General features: G+C 33.4%; 1 long non-coding RNA gene across 1 annotated transcript; it reads left to right on the top strand.

Annotated features, from left to right (window-relative positions):
• Positions 1-3,576: 3,576 nt before the first annotated feature.
• On the top strand, positions 3,577-15,604 carry LOC148270851 (uncharacterized; the record flags this gene model as incomplete). The annotated part of the gene is made up of 4 exons (XR_015825259.1): positions 3,577-3,716; positions 6,960-7,143; positions 10,650-10,764; positions 15,534-15,604. It is a non-coding gene; the product is annotated as an uncharacterized LOC148270851 (long non-coding RNA).
• Between the last annotated feature and the right edge of the window lie 248 nt (positions 15,605-15,852).

Genomic DNA, 15,852 nt, shown 5'->3' on the forward strand with positions numbered 1-15,852 from the left:
GTATCTAAGGAATTTTTTTTAATGCCAGCAACAAAAAAAATACATTTTCGCGAGTTTTTACTTAAGTTTATGCAATTATTTATTGCAATTCCTGCAAGGATTTTGACAATTTCAATCACTGTATAGAACACCTTAGATATTAATATATCTGTATAGAAATATATATAAACAGGCAATTGACGTTGGGTCACACCACATAGATAATGTCAATTTCTTTAAATATTTAGGTACTGATTATGACTAATGATAACAATTATAGTACCGAGATTATAGCACGGTTATCAGCAGCAAATATATGTTTTTTTTTTTTTTTTTTTGATTTTGATGTTTATTTATTTATTTATTTTTATTTATTTATTTATTCACACTTATTATCAAAATACAATTCCATATTCACCTTCATATTCCATATTCATATTCCAATTCCATATTCATGTTATTATGGCTTTTTAAACATCTGGGATCCAAATTGCTTACTAGAAAAACTAAGACCATTATTTACAAAACTCTCCTCAGACCGGTCATTACATATGGTGCCGAATGCTGGGTTATGACCAAAAGAGATGAAAATATGGTATGAGTATTCGAAAGAAAAATATTAAGGAATATATTTGGTGCTGTCAACCAAAACAGAGTGTGGAGGAGACGATTTAATCATGAATTAGAGGCACTGTATGGCGAACCCAACATTGCACAATTCATCAAAATAAGAAGATTACAATGGTTGGGCCATGTGCACAGAATGAATGATAGCCGCACCCCAAAAAAGATTCTTTATACCACTCCGGAAGGCAGACGAAGCAGAGGCAGACCAAAATTAAGATGGCTGGATATTGTGGAAAGTGACATTAGAGCGATTGGCCTGACGAACTGGAGAAGAGCCGCGGGGTGTAGGGCCGAATGGAGACAAATTCTGGAGGAGGCCAGGGCCCACAATGGGCTGAAGCGCCACTGATGATGATAGAAATATATATTTTCATTTTAATTGTCATTTTTAAAATATATTTTCTCGTGAACTTCCTCTCCGTTGTATATTAGGTACATTTAACTTATGTATGTAATCCTAGCATTTTTGTGTTTTACAAAAATGTATGTGTGTACCGAGTGGATTTAATGGATTTCAATAGGTTTTTTATATTATTTTGCATAGATTTGCAAGTAGGTATGTGGGTGCATATACTGCATATAGCAACGTATTTAGGTTTATTATTTTTCAAGATATCAAAAAAGTCTTATTACTTTCAGATATTTCAACAGAGACGAAAATATTTTTTGAGAGGGCGAAATATTCACAGACTGGCTGGATTTCCTCCCTACGGAGTTATTTGGATCTAAATTTGTTGCAACAGAGAAGAAAAACATTTTTGAGAAGAGAATATGAATGTCTAGGCATTTAAAGGTCTTATAACCTGTCATTGGCTGGTTAAAGTGGCTACTTTACACACTGTGTAACATTCACTATTCTACCTATGTTTAAACATCCACATTTTCTCAACTCTTCCATCTGTTGACTTTTGAGCGGAACGCACACGTTCTTTTGTTTTGTCCTCCCCTTACGGGGGTGGTATTTGGATCCTCTGCCTCTGACCACCTTCTCTTATTATAAATATCCGTGTTTTTACTTATGTTTTTGTGTAAGTTTTATTTGTTATGTTACTATAGAAATTGTTTTTGTATATTTGGATACGTTTATTTATGTTAATTGTTTGTGTACGTATTTTTTCAATAAAAAAAACAGAGGCATTGATGGGATCCTGAGGGGTGGGGACGGCGTGTTGGCCGCTGTCCAAACGTCCTCCTCCCCCCTCCTTAATCTGGATAGAGTTTGTATTCCTTAGAAATATTTATAATAACTTTCCTCTATGCGCAGCTGACAGAGAGTCCCTCAGGACTCTATAACAGCTGCGAGTGGATGGTGGGCTTAAGGGTCTCCCCCAATGTTGACTTTTGTAAAGTTTAAGAGCTGAAACCTTTATCATGAGGGTGAGATTCACCCGGCTGAACCAGTTCACCTACTAAGCAGCGCCTGAAACCCATTTCCCAATGTTTATACCTTTTCTTGTACCAGTTAGTTAATTCAATATTTTTTTGGGTATGTCCAAATGTCTACAAACAGCCTGGATGAGTTATTTAGATCTTAACTTGTTGAATCAGAGATGGATAATATTGAGATATAAAAATAGTGAAATTCCGGTATAAAAAATATCGTGTAAAATACGGCCTCGTGGTGTAATGGTCAGCGCGTTTGCCTACCGCATAATAAGATAAATAACATATTGGCATTCATTACTCAATTTTTAAGAAATGGTCTATTGAACATATTAGAACTAGGGCAGCGCCTTAAAAAAATCACACTGTATTTATCTTTATTTTGTTTTTATTTTCAGGCCAAAAAAATTGTAGACGCTCCCGTGCGCATGTGTTTAACCTTTTTTTTTAAACATTTTTTTTGCACCACAACAAGCCAGGAGGCCTAATTACAGTGGTGAATTACATCACAGAGCACCCAGGCTTGAGAAAAATCACACTTTTAATTTTTGTGTTCTCACCGGGAATCGAACCCGGAACCTTCCGTGCGTGAGTCAAGCGTCTTGACCACTACACCACAGAGGCCGCCAGTGTTATGGAATAAACCACTTACATGGGGCACACTTTGTATTTAGTAAGCTGGTGGTAAAAATAACGTTCTTCACAGGATAAAATATACCCAGAGTTTTGATGCATTTGGCACTTAACCATCTGGTAAAGCTCTTGAGACCAATATTAACATCTTACGGAATGCAAAAATCATGTATTTTATTGAAAAGGGTCGTTTATCGTATGCAGTTGAAAACCATATCCTTCAACGCGTGAATCTCGGGATGTAGCGTAGGAAAAATAAAAGTACCATTTTTTTGTATCAAAACTACTCTTCTAAAGCACCGAAATTTGCATTATATAAACCCATACTAAGTCCTTTGGAAAAGAAATTAGAGATATTATCTTACGCCGTTACTACGCTAGTGCGGCGTAATACATAGTTAAATAACGTAGCCTTTTAAAGTGGAATAGAATTCCTCTTTGTCTTTTGAATAAAAAATTAATATTAAAATTCTTCGTGTCTTCTCAATTGATCTGTTGGACTTTGTATATGTATTCTCTGTATGCTACACTACATCGGCACATAACACATGCATCACTCTTCCGGCACGCCGAGGTGGAGTTATTTGTCTACGGGGGTAGTAAACAAACAATCCGTGCAAATGTTTTGTTTCACTTTTGCGTTAACAGTCACAAATGAGAAGTGCCCGTTTTGCCCACCGTAACCATCTTGTCCGACCTTCCCCTACTGGGTTTATTCGGACGCATCTCCGATGAGAATAATGAAAAATCATTTGTTTGAATTCGCTATCTTTTTTAGCGTCATTTTATAATAATTTTTATCATAGACTTTCTTATTCAACCTCCGCAATACTAGCCTTAAAGACAATAATTTTATTTATTACGATATTTTATCACCCAATATAGATAAAACTAATCGAAGTTATTCTTTATCATCAAACAGATAAGTCATTACTCGATAACATATCAAACGCTTGGGAATCCAGTGTGTTAGTCGAAGTACTTACATTTAGTAAAAACGGCTAGAGTGAAATGAAAATATTCAACCGATTTTTACGTTTACTTAATTTCGTTTGATAATAATTAAAGTGAAGTTTTGTATGTTGGTAAATGAAGTGTGTTTACGGAAATTAAGTGATATTTGTTGAAACGTAACAATGGTTTTAGAAAACTTATATCTATATAAAGAATAAAAATTATATTATATTTTTTATTTGTTTGGCCGTCGCGTCGCCTGATAAAAAGTAAGAAAATCTTACGATTTTTCCGTTTTGGGATGCCGCGCAGTTTCTTTTCCGAAGAAAAAAATGATTTATATAAAACAGTAATTTTCTAATGTATTTCTGATAAAAAAATATATTGTCAAGTTTTATTCAAGTAAAATTTAATGAAACAACAATGTTATATGTATGTTCAAATGTCTGAAGACAGGCCGGATTTTCTCCCTAGGAAGTTATTTAGAACTTAATTCGTTACAACAGAGAGGGAAAACATTTGTAAGACGGGAATATGGACCTGTCAGATCAGACAGATCATAAGTCCCATAATGTTATTTATTGTGGCTTGACACGGGCATAGCCTAAAAAGCCTTAATAACTTCATAAATATTTAATTTTGTAATTTTGAATGAATAAATAAATAAATAAAATGCTCCCAGGGAGTATGGATTTTACCCGTGGCTTTTCCCGACTGACTTCTTACTAGGAATGCTGGGCTAGCAATCTTTGTTGGGGAGAATAAATATTCATTTGGATGTTCACTTTTTAACCCATTGGTGGTCGCATCCATAATTCTGATATTCTGAATGAATTCGGTCTATTTATCCCCGATAATTATCTTCGATAAAGGCAACACAGGATGTTCTATCTACCACGATGCAGAACCAACCTGCCGATGGTTATGCCGGTAGGTAGAGCAATCGTGTTATTCAATCGTATCGCCTCAGATGTCGATATATTTCATGACACAGGGATTACTCTTAAGAGGGCAATTTCTAAATTGTAATATGTATGTTAATTTTACTTTTTTTTCTCTTTTTTATTTAATAAATCTGATATGTATATTTTGTTATGTGTTGAAAATTAATTGAATACTCTGTAATGTTCTCAATGTAACTAAAAATAAATAAATGAAATAAACAAAATGAAATTAAATGCTTACTTCTTTTTTTTTTTTTTTTTGCAACACAACAGGCCAGGAGGCCCAATTACGGTGGTGAATTGCATTATTCTATATTCCCTTCTCAGCAATGTTTTCCCTCTCTGTTGAAACAAATTTAAAACATAATTACTTTTCAACCGGCACATAATTCACATTGGTTCTGGTATAAACGATTAAATACCTTAAGTAATATTTGTATATAAAGATAAATACACGCATTTCGAATCACAGATAATTTGTGGCATTTATCAATGTTTTTTTAAAAAAATATTTTAGTTCAAACTTTTTTAGTAGTTTTTTTTTATTTTTTAGTCAAGAATAATATGCTACTTATAAGCATGGTTTATAAACATTTTAATGCTATTCGACAGCTGATATTTACAAAATCGTATGATTTGCTTATTTTTTGACAGGCTAAAGCTTTTACAAAGTGAATCGGGTTGTGGCGCCGTGGCTAGTGTCTCGGACTCACGACTCAAAGGTCCGCGGTTCGAATCCCACTCTACCCCAACTGATTCCCATTTTCTTATCTCTATTTTAAGTTATTTACAACTCGTTAAAAATAAAATATTTGGGTATATCGTAGGAACGTATTTTTTTTTTTTAAAGCTTTTTTGATTGTGTATTTAAATTGTTCGTTTGATTTATTATTGAATATTTTACCATTATTTTTATTCTGTTTTTTAATATAATTATTTGTAGTTAAAACGTCTTTAAAAAATATTGTAATTTGCCCGTCCCTAAATTAGAATACTGTTTTTCAAACAACCCGTTAAAAAATGCAATAGTAGCCGAAACGTCGGAACAAATCCAACCCACACGGTATCACCCAAAAAAGAAATATATTGATACCAGTCATCGCGAAAACCTTCGCACCTATTTAAACCATTTAAAACTCATATACAATTTTCTACAATATTTTCATGAATAAAAATAATTATTCTCGAACGTCCGCCGAATGATTTTCTTAATATTTCTTCCCAGTAGCATTTTACTTTGATTAATCCAACCATTTTTTGTCTCGATTTGGAGAATCTCACTTCTGTTTACTGTGATTCACAATCCTAACGCTCCAATACACCTTCGTGAAACATTTCAACGCTTAGCAGTTCATGGACTACTCTCAAATGGTTCTTATTCTCAAAACATCATCTCTAATTCCCATCAATAATTCCTCCTTCCTAACTCATACGAGGTTTGAAATCCTCTCTCATCCAATATCAAAGATATTCCCACAGTAGCTTTGTTTAAATCACGCTTGAAAAAACATCTCATTTCTCTTCCTTTATCTCTCTTCTGCATTTTTTCCACTTTTCCCGTATGCGCTAAAGTCTAGAATCAATATTAATTTACGTGTATTCACATATTTCTAGTTCAAATATTGCATCTTATTTTTTATGAATTTCTTTGACCTAACATATTTTCTGTTTTAATTTCCATTGATTTAAATTGTTTTAGCATCTACGAATGAAATAACAAATTCAACAAAAAAGCTTCTGCTTAAACAAAGGAAATTCCTAATTAGTCAGAACCTGAAACAAAAAGCCTCTTTAAATTATTAAAAAACTGAATTATATTTTTTTCTAGATTATTTATCTATATATATATATATATCAATGAATGTATATATGCTTGTCCTTTATCTTGATATCTACTGGACCAATTTACATGCGGTTTTTTGAAAAAGAATTAAATTTACGTGAATTAGGTTTGTAAATAAAGACAAGATCTGGTCTATCTTAGTTCTTTCTTTTCTTTTGGTTTCGAATCAAATGTCGAGGTCACGTCAAAACCCGGCTGACGGTTAAAGAATGACTAAATTTGCGTTGAGCATGAGTTAGTGTCGTAATTTTAGAATGCTCAGGGTAAAACGCGGTCTGACTTTTTTTCAATAACACGTATTCCCCGAGGCCATAGCCAATCATATGAGGAGATAAAACGAAAAACTAACCCTTATTTCACATATATAAATAGTTCAAAAAAGTCTAAAATAAATAACCTGTGTCCTCATTTACGAATAAACGTTTGTTCAACAAGCTAATGGCAGGACAACGCCAACGTTCGGGCAGGACAACGTCAACGTCTGTCGGGTCCACTAGTAGTAAATAAAAACATATTTTTTTGGTTGGTGGGAAGAAATGTCCATCATACAAAAATGAAATAGATATTTTTCAAGGTTCTGATTCAATTTTTTCTAGAAAATGAGTGAAATAATCGGCTTTAGTGAGTGTAACGTATGATAATAATCAGTGATATAACAGTCGAATCACCAACTCGTGACTCATAATGGCGGTGACCAAAAAAGAGTTCATTCTTGCAACATTCGTGAGTTCTTGTATCTCCGTTGGACTTCTTGTGGGCGCATTTGGAACTCAAAACTGGGTATGTAATAAACTTATCACCATTGACACACATTTAATAAATAGACACGTTATTCTTATACAATGTTCATCTAAGATAACGCAAATAAATAACTAAAGGAAGCAAAATAAAACCATTAAACTAATACACAATTTACCCTACTTGATCCCTACGACTGAGCTGTACTAACAAACACGCCAGTTGTCACAAAATAAAAATTACGACGACAAAAATTGTATGCAAAATTGCAATTGCAAACGGTATGATGACATAACAGTTCAAAAAATTACAACAGGCATGGAGAACATTTTAGAGAAGAATTTTTTATTTTTATAATTATGAATTTCTTTTATATCTTCGTCCACACTATGCACCATAGTATATAAACTTTAAGTCTCATTTTTGGCCCGAAATGGTATTTCGAAGTAACTTTCTAACGCCTTGATACTTTTAAATGTTAATAGGACAGAGCCTAGCGACATTATCTTCGCATCTAGGCGTTCGTTTTATTAAACTGACAGTTATATCGGAATTTAATTCGATTTCAAAATTTACTTATTTCTCCCTCATATGTTAAATAGGCTTTTAAGAAAAAAAGTACCAACCTGAAAACGATTATAATTTTTGATTAATCATAATTAAAGGAAAAATTGCTCGGAGGAACAAAATTTTTGACAGTTTTAATGCGTAGATAAACGTATCGAGGGGTTTTAGATCCATCGGTATAAACAGATGTACTTACATAAAAATTTGATAGTGGGGGGTATCGGCAGTATATCTTTGTAGTCGGTCGGGAGACTTTAATCTTCAACTATGACGTCATACTGAAGCTATGTCATTTTAGAGCGTAGATATGTCTACCGTGACGTACGCTTCCCCTTGTTTCATATCGATGTACCTACCCAAAACTTGAAAGTGGGGGGTCGGTAGTATATCTTTGTAATCGCTAGAGGGAATATATCTTAAACTATACCGTCAAGGCGAAGGTATGGCATCTTTATCTTTCCATCATAATCGAGGCTCAGGTACCGGTCAAGGGACGATGAAATATTTTAGTGTGAAAACACGATTTCAAATAAATATTTTATATCAACCATGTCGGGAATCGAACCCGAGACCTCTTACAGGGTAGGCAGACATGCTGATCATTACACCACGTGGCTGACAATGTTTTCACGAAGAATATACATGTTTAGTTGATAAAATTAATTCATAAAAATATAACTTTTTTTTCAGTTTTTAAATTTTTTTATGATTACTGAAGCGGTTAATAAAAAATAATGTAAAAAATGGATATCTCACTGAGATTAATGAGAAATGTGGAAATTTAGGCATTTATAGGGCTATCATCAACTGGTTTAAACGATCACTTTACACACCGTGTAACATTCACCATTCTGCCAGATGTTTGATATTTCCGCATCTTTTTAAGAAGTTTTATATTATAGTAAAGCTGAAGCTATTCAAAACGCTGAAAAGGCTTTTATAGCGCGTATTTACATACAAAATAAGCGCTATAAAAGTGTTTTCTATAGCCGCGAGAGCATTCAGAATAGCAGCGCAGGCGTGCTCTTACATTATTTGATACGAGTACTTCCTCACTGGCGAAAAATGTTAGTTGCCTTTTTGGTGAAGTGAGCAAAATGTCGCCCAATGATCGTTTTATTCGAGAACACAATCTGATTTTTTAATTAAATATGAAAACTAGATTTTTTTTTAAATAAAGAGAATTAAGAAATATTTTTTTTACTCTGATTTAAGGACTACCATAACATGTATATATATTTATGTATATCAATGATATGAATTCTTAAAACTCTGGAGTATTTCCAATGGGAAAATATCCGCAACTTGTAAAAGAACGGCACCTTTCTTCTCAGAATTTCCCCTTAGCTTTGCTAAACGCTGTATAAAACAAAATACGCAGCAGCGTTGGGAGGATCATTACCGCGCTTCTTCTACAGGTAAAATCACTAAAATGTTTTTCCCAGCTCTGGCTGATGCAGCAAACTTCCGTCATCATCACCAAAGTACTTTCGAAACGACCCAAATTTTTACCGGACACGGAGCCATGAGAACTTATCTATATAGATAGGTTTAAATTAAGGAACGATGACTATTGTCCATGCGTTGATATTTCTTCACAGAGTATCGAACATCTGTTATTTCATTGCTCATTTTTCGGTTTACAACACCATAATCTCGAAGCAGAATGCAGGAAAGATGGAATATCCTTAACAGATATCCACACTGTAGTTAAAAGTAGTTATCATGCGCCATTGTTCTTGAACTTTGCAACAATGGTGATTGGACTCATAAAGGTAATAAACCAAAATCAGTGATCGAACATCCCATTTCCAAGACAAACAAAAACGATTTTTTCCGAGTACCTCAGCCTTGTACATGACACGTAAGGCTACTAAATACAGGGGTCCAAATATATATTTTTTTAAAATTAAAAATTTCACGTCAACCATTTTAGGAATCAAATATGAGACCTTTCACATCACGAGGCAGACAAAATATATTGAGTTATTTTTTATCAAGTGAATTTAACCCATGACTTCATGCCCAGTAGCATGCGCCAATTTTTAAACCACAAGGCAGAAAGTAAAAATTAAATGTATTGGCGACTTCCGTTGTGCAATGGCTAAGTTACTTGATTTAAGCACGGAAGGTTCCGGGTTCGATAAGAACACAAACATTAAATGTGGTAAAGTCAGGGTATGCTGTGTTGTAATGCTGCGATTGACTTCCTGGCCTGTGTCGCAGTGGAAAACAAATACTAATAAAATACACATAAAAGCAAGTGTCTTACTGGAAAATCATCAAAGGTGCTGACATGAAAAGGTTAAAAATTAATGTTGAATTGATAGTCATCATGTCGCAATGAATACAGGGCGTATTTCAGAGGCTTTTCTAAAATCTTGTGTTCATAAACTGGAGGGCAATTTATTCCGGATATGTTGTAAATTATTAATTCTGTCAAGAAGTTATTTCCTGAGCTGATGTTCCAAGATGTGAGCCCAATATTTTCGAAGGATACACTGGAACCCACTTGGCTCTAGAAAACAACAATAATAATTTAATATTAACATATTACAACAGCGATGATGACCATTTAAGAGAAGGTAATATAGAAGTCTAGGCATCTTCAGGGCTTATGACCTGTCAATGGCTGGTTTAAGTGGCCACTGTCTGTCGGCTCCGCTAGTAAATATATGAAATGGATTAAGAATAATTAATTGTATTTTCATAATCAAAGAATTATTCTAAATCCATTTCATATATTTTTATCAGTAGTCGTTGTATATGATATTTACCTGTTGAAAGGGAAAGAAAATGACACTCTGTCCGTGTTATTGTTTTATTTTGGGGGTGGTCATTTAAAAACCGCCCCGGGTGCCATACCACGCTAAGCTGCCACTGACTGAGAGTAATGCATTATTAATTTGCTAAATTGAGATGCGGCTATTAAAATACGTGTTTGTTTGTATAATTATTACAGTTTATTTATTTTTTATTAGGTCGAAGGCGAAGGAATTACAGGGGAATCCAGAAATAATCTTTTAAACTACGGACTGTTTCAAGGAACGTTCACATTTAGGGTCCTCGCTACATCGCGATCAAGTAATGTTTACGGTAAGGTCATAAAGAAATCCTTTCGAGTCATGCATTGCGAAATATTTTAGTTTTTTTATTTTATGAATTTGTAAAAACCACTAAATTTTGAGTACAACTTCGTGGGGACCAGTTTCGAGGTAACTACTTCGTCGTCAGGACTTAAACAAAACTAGAGTGAAGAAGTTCAGAGGTTATTTTTTTTGCTCCATCCTTTGTTAATAAACTATTAAATGTTTTATTTTTTTTTAAAAACTACGTGTCGTTTAACCATCGCATTTTTTTTTCGTGTGTGACGTCGCAAGGGCTCTTCGGTGAGTTCTGCTGATTAGTGAATTAACTTCGAGTAAACTGGACATCTATCACGACATTATAGCATTTGTCGATTTGGAAGAACTTGTGAAGTTGCGTCGTTCAAAGTAGTTATTTTTTAAAATTCTATTTTTGTACTTTTTTAAAAATATTTAAAACCATTTTATTTGGTTTTCTTGAGTTTTTTTTCTTCCTTTCTTTTTAATATTATTTGTAATTTTTTCAAAGCATCAAAACTCTTTTTTGCTCACTAGCTCGCCCATTCTAGAATATGCTTCCCCTATTTGGTCTCCATTCTACAGGACTCATATTGACCATATCGAGTCTGTTCAACACCGTTTTCTAAGAAAAGTGGCATGGTTGCTCGTATTACAAAGGGGTAATTATTCCTATTTTGAAATAGAGCAATCTCTTAATCTGTCTTCATTGGAGAGATGTAGAACTGAGATGGACCTTATATGCATTTTCAAAATACTTAGTGATGTCTAATCTCTGTTACAATCTATTTCTTTTCATGTCCCCAACCATGTTACCAGAAATCTGCTATTTATTAAATCTTCTAAGAGCAACTTTTGTTTTTATGCTCCAATGTCCAGAACGTGTAGACGAGTCAATTCATCACACGGACTCAGAATTCTTTGGAATAGATCTTCGGGCTTTTCGTAGATCTCTTCGCGACTAAAACAGTGTAGGATGAAGTTGGATTGGCATGGTTTAGCTCGAAGTCTTATATCTTTCGATTTTATTAATATATTCTATACCATTATTGTATTGCCCTTATTTGTCTTTGCTACAAAGTTTTAAGTTCTTTTTGTTCAGTTTTTTGTATTTATGTTTCTTTATGTAACCACTGTTATTGGCTTAGGCCGGATATATAATAAATAAATATAAAAAATCAAAATCAAAATCAAAATATGTTCATTTACTTATAAGTGTACAATATTATGTCTGTACTCTTTTATTTTAATCTTAAAAACTAGTGACTGAGCACCCGATGACAAACTATTATTTAATAGTTTATCAGGACAAATTTGTTTTTATACTTTATGTTTTTATTTTTATAATGTAATTATGTTGTAATTACATGTGTATTTTATTGAATAAATACTCTTAAAGGTAATAATAAAATAAAAATTCAAGAAACTCTGCCGTACAATTGAATGCTCTAAATGTAACCGTGGCTTAGAAAACATTTTTGATACGAACGCGAGTGAAAATCTTATGATTCGTTTTCGGTATCACGTAAGGTTTTGCCGCGACTAATATTTTTCGTGTACTTTCGAGGAACTCGTGTGCAAAAACTATGAAGATTACAGCATAAAAGTATGACTAGTCCATTTCATCGACTACCGGAAATAGTTTGTCACAGTGCTACGCGTGGGGGTCTGAATTTGGGCTTGAGTGGGCACGGCGCGCGCCCAGTTCAGTTGTATCTCCGGAGCGAGTTGGTCGACACTGACCAAGGTGTATATTTTACTATTATATAGCCTATTGTACTAATGATTTCGATGAATAATGTTATGTATAGCGTGATTTTATTTCTTTCATTTCGCCTTTTTGACAAACAAAACAAAAGGATCAAATACAAAATAAAGATCCGACGGGAGTATCAAGAATACTCCCAGTATATTGTTTTTAGCACTGAACTTCCTCATTACACGCGTAACTGATTATTATATTACAACATATTCAAAAGACCTCAAGGTAGATAAAGAAAATAATATGAATCATAACAAGATACGGAATCACTACGTCAAAAACAAGTGTAGGTACAGAATGTTCGAAATTCATTAGTAGTTAAATTGATTGCATTATAAAATTTGTATAATCACTTTGATGCTTACACATAAATACCTTGAAATACCGTAAAAAATATTATTCACTATCATGCTGGGGTTCCCAAAGGCCTCAAGTTAGGCTCGTTCGTCTTTCGAATCGAATTCGACTTCCGTAATTCGACGAGTGACAGCATTCTTGAACCACCCATACGAATGCAGTCTATTGAAAACCAATCGACTTTATCTCAAGTGCCACAAAGCACTTGACAATGAAAATCGAATGCGACATCGAAACTTCAGCTGTTCTTGCAAAACGTTTGACATTCATGTTTGAATGACGAGTAGGTATTTTTGTTGTATTTTAACATAAAATTTACAGCACTGATCAATGTTATAATGATGGCGTATCAACAAATATAATTCCTTATTTTTCAGTGTGCAATCAGTAACCTCACTTCTCTTCCCCTTTCAAATGCCATCACCTTTGACTTACTTTCGTTCATCACCAATTCGCTCTCAAGGTATACTTAATTTATTCTAGAGACTATTTGTAGCAAATCCTCCTTGCTGCTTGCTTAAAAAACTGCATCGTCAGCGTACAGCAAGCAGCTAACGAAAAAATTATCCATTTTATTCGCGAAGAAATGGATAGTGGTTTGGCCGGATACTGGATACCAGTTATCAGGCAAGTTCCTAAGCCGGATATCCGGCTCATAAAACAATTAAAACACTTCGGTTCTTGAAGTTTTCTCATACTCGTAGTTTAAAACACAAATTGTAATGTCCAAAAAATAAAAAGCGAATAAAATATTTTCATTATATTTTCAATGATTACTAAGACTCGGGGGGTTCGTAGCAAAAGCATTAGCGTAGGGTGGTGTTACTCAGGTAGAGAGTTACTCGGTAAAATATCATGGTATTTATTATTTCATTTTCATTCCCTACAGTACTAATATACATTTGCATATACTCGTTAACTTGATTTATCCGAAAAAATCACACTGTATTATTCCAGATTTTAAAAGATATCTCAAATTATATTTGAACATTGCATTTGAAAATCTCACTAATTCCCAATTAAAAGTAATTATCTAGTAGGTTTTTCCGGTGCATATAAATAGGTTACAAATTCATAAGCACGTCTTTTTTCATAATTCTACTTTGCTCCTATGCGCTCCTAATTGCTAACAATACAATAATTAAATAAAGACAAATCGTAACAATAAATGTGAAACTTGTTTCGTTGACTGGAAAGTTTAAATTGTTTTTTTTATCAAACCAAGAAATTACTATTTATTTAGAGAATTACCAGGATTTATGATGCGGGGAATAATTTTATATAATACTTGCGGACCCGACAGACGTTGTCATGCTCGAACATTGGCATGCTTGCTATTAGCTTGAAAAAATACTTTTCATTGATAAGTAGGTATCTGGGTACTTGTTTATGGTTGAATTCCAAAACATAAAATAATTGATTTTCAAATATGGAATTATTTTTGCAAATGTCAAACTCGGCTCTACTCACCAACGGGGGTGAACTTTATACATGAATTCGATTTTCAAAAATGTATTAAATGTCGATTAATATTATTTTAGTATTTTTTTTGCGCCACAATGGGCCAGGAGACCCAATTACAGTGGTGAATTACATCACAGAACACACAGACTTGAGAAAAATCACATTGATTTTTTTTGTTCTACCGGGAATCGAACCCGGAACCTTCCGTGTGTGTGTCAAGCGTCTTGACCACTACACCAGTAAAAATAAATAAATGGGAAGAAATTATAAGGAATGAAAGGGAAGAATCTGATTGGGATCCATAAAAAGCGAATGTTGTTTGTAAACATTGAAAAACAAACTTTTTTAAACCCAAAAAAAAACATCTTTCCATTCTTTTTGTAAATGCATTCTCGTCGAGTGCAACCCTTGTAGGTCGATGAAAAAAAAGATTTTAGCGTCTAACTTTTTTTTTACAGAATTGATTGAACATTTTAACATTTACGAACACGCGTAGCACAAAAATCTACATTTCGCTGAAAACCGCACGTAAATCGGCTAAGCCGTTTAGAGAAGTTTAGTAACATTACACATACAGAATAATTACATATTTAAACATTATTTTAAAATTTAATTTTGAAAATCTGAAATAACATTTTGTGATTTTCTTGGGCTAAACCATGTTAACGATTGGATACAAACGTGCATAGGTACTGTGGTGAATAAAAATGAAATAATACATACTATATTATTTTACTGATTAAAACCTCATTTTTATTTGCTACTTTTTTGTAAAATACAAGTCTGACGATATATTTACATATGTAAAAGCCTACAAGGCATTTAAATGTATAAATAAAAATAAAAACTACCTTTTCATAAAAGGGGACGCTCAATTCGTTCGTTATCGTGCACATTATCACGACCTTCATTAAACTGGATCACCCATCTTCTTACGCAATTTTAAATGAATGTCCAAATTTTTCATTTATTTAACTTTTGTCCCGTGTCATTTCAAAACTGTGAAAAAGAGGTTTGCGAAAATAACTATGTTTTTTCTTGCGAGTTGAGAAGTGAAATAATTGAATTACGCTGTAATTTTGTGCAGAATAAAATATTTTTAAAGGTTCTCAAAAAACTGCTTCAATCTTCATTACTTTTTTAATTAATGCTGACGATTATGTTCTTTTTGATTCTAGTAACATGTCTACTTGGAAGTAATGTTTGTGCTGTAAGTTGTAAAACAACCGCAGAAGCCCGGAAAAAGGAGGTTTGTATTTTTGAAATATATCTATGTAAATCTTTAGTCGTATTAATAATATAATTACAATAATACAATACAATGTGTTTTCCCAGTGACAGCATTTTGAAACCATGTCAATCACTGCCAGGAGTGTCCACAAAATTAAGTGTATTTAGCGGTATATGGAACGATAAATAATGATTGGCGTCTGATTTTTCTTCAAACGTATTTCCGTCATTTCTCCCTTGATTATGGCACTAGAGCGGTGATTTTTT

The sequence above is a fragment of the Micrasema longulum genome, unplaced genomic scaffold, assembly GCF_059751315.1.
Source record: "Micrasema longulum isolate JH-2025_06_02 unplaced genomic scaffold, ASM5975131v1 h1tg003335l, whole genome shotgun sequence".
NCBI classification, from domain to species: domain Eukaryota; kingdom Metazoa; phylum Arthropoda; class Insecta; order Trichoptera; family Brachycentridae; genus Micrasema; species Micrasema longulum.